Source organism: Rhipicephalus microplus, chromosome 5, assembly GCF_043290135.1.
Source record: "Rhipicephalus microplus isolate Deutch F79 chromosome 5, USDA_Rmic, whole genome shotgun sequence".
Classification (NCBI taxonomy): domain Eukaryota; kingdom Metazoa; phylum Arthropoda; class Arachnida; order Ixodida; family Ixodidae; genus Rhipicephalus; species Rhipicephalus microplus.
In genome coordinates, this window is record NC_134704.1 from 34,148,786 (window position 1) to 34,154,270 (window position 5,485).

General features: G+C 46.3%; 1 non-coding gene across 1 annotated transcript; it reads right to left on the reverse strand.

The window, feature by feature from the left end:
* Positions 1-1,884: 1,884 nt before the first annotated feature.
* On the reverse strand, positions 1,885-2,006 carry LOC119175143 (U11 spliceosomal RNA). The gene has a single exon (XR_005110257.1). It is a non-coding gene; the product is annotated as a U11 spliceosomal RNA (small nuclear RNA).
* Between the last annotated feature and the right edge of the window lie 3,479 nt (positions 2,007-5,485).

Consider the following 5,485-nt stretch of genomic DNA (forward strand, 5'->3'; position numbering starts at 1 on the left):
GGTGGTCAATACGGGCACGCGAATGCCCACGCGCGATTCCCACCGTTCGCTGCCGCCATGTTATGACATCGCCGTTTGTCACCGAGATGTCCTTCCCGACAAAACTTCGAATCTCAATTCTCTACCGAGTCAGCCAAGATGTTTGATTTTAGGCTTATTATCTTGATTCTCTACACAATGTAGGTGTTCGCCTTTTCTTTATTTTAAGCCAAGTGAATCCTTACAAGGTCCCCTACGCAATCAATTAAAATTACTCCAAGGCAAAAGCCATTTTCTTCTCTTTTTTTTTCTGTTCATTCAATGTATTAACCCCTCCCCTTCTTCTTCGAAAACTTCCTGCTCCTAACACGGTTCTGCTGGGGCCGCTAAATATGAAAGAGCTGTTCTGCAGCGCCTTCGTCATCGGCCCACCTTTCAGCAAGTGAAGATGTCACGTGAGGTCCCGTTACGTGACACCATAGTGACTTCATCATCGACTAATACAGCGATCTGGGCGAATTGGTATATATAACGCATACGGGTAATCGTGCACTCTGACAGAAACAAATGACCGGGAACGGAGTACCGCGATGCACGTTTACCCGAACAGGTTCACGATGACGTCACAAATTTTGGTGATGTGCAACGTCATAATGACCTGATATGGTGACCTCGTAACATGATGACGATTTTTTTTCAACACTCGAGCTGGCACTGACAGGTCAATTTTGGCTTTTAATTAGGTGATCGCATGCTTTCGCCTCAACAGAGAACCTCAGGAAAAGGTGAAAGCTTCAACTTGGAAAAATCAAAAGTCACCAGCAGCCGATGTATCAGGGCAGCTACTGCTTAAAACATGTTGCTGATGAAAGCCTTAGCTACACTGACGAAGACAAATCCTCTTGTCGATACGCCGGCTCCAGCTACATTCCTAAAGCCACGGTATCATCACGCCACACGCTGTAGTGGAAGACAACGGAAACGTTGACTATCTGGCATCTTATTGCCATGCACTGACATTACAGATTACACGGGACTCTAGGATTCCGCAGATATCAAAACGATGTCTCCATGGCCAGGACGAAACCCGCCACTTTCTGGTCAGCAGCCGAACTCTTTGATCACGTTGCCATGGAGGCGGACATTATTCAGCCCGGTGTTTTATGAAACTCTTGTATATGTAGGCCAACTATAAAATGGTCCTATTCCTGAAAGAAACCCTTGAATAACTGACTCTGCGAAAAATGGTTGCACTGGCACATCTCGAGCACATGAAAATACGAGGAGAAAAAAAAAAGATGTATGCGGAGTACCGCGAGGAGTGCGCTTCGATTCGTACAAATGTCTCGGGCGGGCAAAAAGTTTCCTTTAATACGTCGGCATCGATCAGTGGCAACCGATCCGGCCAGCCGTGCGCGAAGGGAGAAAACAAAACCATAGCGGCTGGTGTGTGCACAGCGACTGCGATGCGCGACTCCGGTTGGGCTGCTCGGTCGGAGGACCATGCTTCCTTGTGGCGGCCTTTCGCGGCATTGACAAATGCGTCAAATATGTGCGGAGCTGCTCCTCTATACGGCTCATCGGCTTCCCTGCGAAAAAATACACCGAGGCCTTCTCCCGTGCGCTTCTTTTCTTTCTTTCTTTCTTTCTTTCTTTCTTTCTTTCTTTCTTTCTTTCTTTCTTTCTTTCTTTCTTTCTTTCTTTCTTTCTTTCTTTCTTTCTTTCTTTCTTTCTTTCTTTCTTCCTCTCTTTCTTTCTTTTGGGAAGTCAGCTAGTGCCCCTCTGTATGCTCCAAATCCTTCTCACAGCCTTGTATTCCTACTTTGCATTGTACCCGACAAAATGTTATCCACGGAAGCAATGGCTACGATTAGATATGACATAAATGCAAGAAACCAGATCAACTTGTTCGTCGTCGTTCGACAGACTACCCCATTTTCAAAAATTATGCCCACAGAATATCTTGATGTCGATTCCACTCATCACGCTCAGCGTGGCGCATGGCATTTACGCCGAGTACTCTTTTTAATCACCATGGTGGTCTATAGGTCATGGTGCTGGACAGCTGATCTGATGGTCGCGGGATCGAACTCCGGTCGTCGCGGCCACCTATTGGTGGAGGCGAAATGCTTAAGGCCCGTGTATCTACAGGGCAGTGCTGCCAGCTCTAGGAAAATTTCCCTAGATCTAGAGAATTTCGGTTGTATATAGGGGAAAAAAAGAAGTTTGTCATCATCTAGGGAAATTTTTCATTTCCACATGAAGCAAGCAGATCGACGGTGGCGTAGAGTTTCAAACAATAATACTTGCATTTAACTAGAGTTACATACAAGTAACATAAAGCCAGAGTGTAAAAACATGCTGGAACACGTAGTTACGACGCGACCAAATGCATGTTGCTCACCATTGCCTGAAGTTATTTAGACTATATTTTGTGTTCTCAAATATTGTTTAATTAGATCTGTTTAACTTTTTCAGGAAGGAAGATGAATAAAAAATTTCAGTTAGAAAGTCGTAGATCGGTTTGCAAAACGTGCAAATAGATTGTTTTGAACTTTATATCTTTTAAGTATTAGTGTTTTTCTGCTAATTACAAATTCCCGTGAAATACAAAAAAAAATACCACGTGACAAACCCGCTCGCGCGTCAGTGCGCACGTTGATTGTAGTATTCCCTAACGTTCCTCGTATGAACGACACGCTTTACTCGCACCGGTTCATGACAGCGATAAGCAGTCACAGCGGTTATCGTTTTTGTGGTCGATAGCAAAAAGTGTTCATCGTAAAGCCACCACCATCGTTGCGGCCATGCCGAGACAGCACAATGGGGCAAATGTCATTGTCGTTCGTAAGCGGAACGTTAGGGAGCACTAGAATCACTGCGCGCACTGGCGCACGAGCGGGTTCGCCACGTGGCATTTTTTGTATTTCGAGGGAATTTGTAATTAGCAGAAAAACACTAGTACCTAACAGATACAAAGTTCAAAACTATCTCATCGGACGTTTTGTAAACGGATCTACAACTTTCTCATTGAAATTTCTCATCTATCTTCGTCTCTTGAAAAGTTAGTTAATTAAACAATATTTGAGAACACAAAAAATTGTCGGACTAACTCCAGGCAACGGGGAGCAACATGCATTTGTTCGCGTCGTAATTAAATTTCGGGCATATTTTTAAACTCTGGTTAAAGTTACGTGAAACCCCTGTATGAATATTCATGTGTCCAAAATTTTTGGAGCCCTCCGATACGGCGTCCCTCGTAATCCTATCATAGTTTTGGGACATAAAAACTTTCGACGGCAGTTATTATTATTTCGTTTGTGTGTTTGCGTTGCTTGTTGTCTCTTTTATTTTTCTTTGGTCACCGAAGTTGACCACTACGTGCTACCAATTCTAGTGAAGGCGTGCCAAGGGTTGAACGGATTGAAAGACGATATTTACTTCTAGCTAGAAACATCCTATTTTTCATGGCGGCTTTGACCTGCTGTAAAATCAACGGCAACAACAACAACAACAAAAAAACAAGACGAGGCAATATAGTCTTTTAGATACCGCCAATTCCTGCGCTGATATGAAATATTCGCATAAATAACACAATACAACTTGAACGAATTTCAACGTCGAAAGTAGATTAGCATGCACAAAGCCTAAAAAAATATCCCGTGGTCGAGCTGGGGATCCAGCATGACTAATATTTTCATACTTCTGTTTTCTTTTTTCTGCCAGGGAGTATGCACCACGAAACGACGAGTGAAGAGACAAAATGCCCTTGCAAGATAAAAAAGCAGGAAGAGTCAAGCTCCGACAGAGACGGTCGGCGACGTCTCCTCCTCAACGTATCGCTTTTGCAGGTTGAGTAAACACACGCACACCCTGCCCCGGTGGGCTCATCCGTGTCACGTGGCAGGTCGGTTCCACCGTACACACGCATATACTTCTGTTCAACAAGGGGTCGGTTGTGTGCGTGTGTGCGAGTGAACCAGCTAGGCTGAGGTGCAGGGGAAGAGGAATGCGGCGTGTAGCGAAGGGGTGGGCGGGTGGCCATTGGTCAAAGCACGGTCAGCAGCGACGTATGTGTGCGCGTACACGCGCACTCCTGGACACGACATCCGCTCATGGTGTGTGCGCGCGTGCCGCGGGGTGCGTGATGGCGGCCACGGCTAGGTGTCAGCAACACCGGCGCGAGAGGGCTGTTATAAATGATGTGAGCCCAGCACGCATCGTGACCATCCCGATGGGCACGCATATATGCACGCTGACGTCTGTGCGCTCCCCGCGGGGCTCATTTGTCCCGTCTCTCTCGATATCTGCAGCTCGCTTTTACTAAGAGCGCGTGCGTGCGATATCCTTGTTTGAACTTCGCTCCTATCATTATTTTACTCCTGTTCTCATACACGAGTGAGAGACCGGGGGTCCCTGGGCAAACAGGAGAAAGGTGTGGACAGTGGGCAGCCGAGCCTGTCGTGATGTGGTTCGCCCCCCTCCGCGGTGCTTGCTCGGGGTGCGATTCCTTCTTCCTGCATGCTCTTGTTCTATGTGCGAGGGTATTGCGGAGCCCGATGTGCGTGCTTGTGTGTATAAAGGGCGCGCTTATGGATTGGGTAACTCGAGAGCTTAGCGTGCAGTTTCGTGGCCCAGAGATGATAGGATCAAGCCCCACGAATCTCGGATGATAGGAGCAGATGAATGAATGAACCGCCAAGACTCACACAAGGGTCACCACCGTGGGAGCTGGTTCATCTCATTTGGCAACAGTAAACTTATAGGTGCGGGCAAACGAAGAAGTGAATATGGAAGAAGTGGAGCCATGCTTTGCAGAAAATGAACGAAATTGCATTTGCGAGGCTGCGAGAAATGCGCATCATCTGTGCATAACTTGCAAGCGTTCGAGAAAATGTATCACGTAGGTCTCTGTGTGTATTTTATCACGGTGGTACGAACATTTCAACCACTATCGAGAACTGGAGAGACGTAAGAACGCCGCATTTAAGAAGGTACAGAGTACTTCCGTTTTCAGGCTGCTATCTCATGTACGCCTATGGTAGCGTGACCTGGGAAATTTTTGACAGGCCCTGAACATTGTCTTGACGTACTATTTCAGTTTCTCGAGGCATTCTGTCAACCGCTGGTCATTCGCACTGGCCACCCTATCAGTTTTTTTTTCTAAAAGTGTTCATGCCATTTCAGGTGCTCACAAATGCTTTAGACCCATTTCTTTTAGGGGCGAAGCTCCTTATAGCGGCACCCGTTCGTCCCCCGTAGTATGTAACAAGTATAACATTTTGACCTCCAAGCTTGTGCCAGTGAGAGACTTCTTCTGTGCGTTGCTGAACAATAAAAAATAGTGCTCAAGGTACATGTCAATGGCTGCTAATGGGGAATGAGAGACAGGAGCAATCGGCTTTTAGTTAACGCGCAGGCTGCGATCACCATTAGCAGCCATTGGCATGTACATTGAGCACTATCTGACAAGAAAGGGTTGCTACATTATACTCGCTGGGTGTAA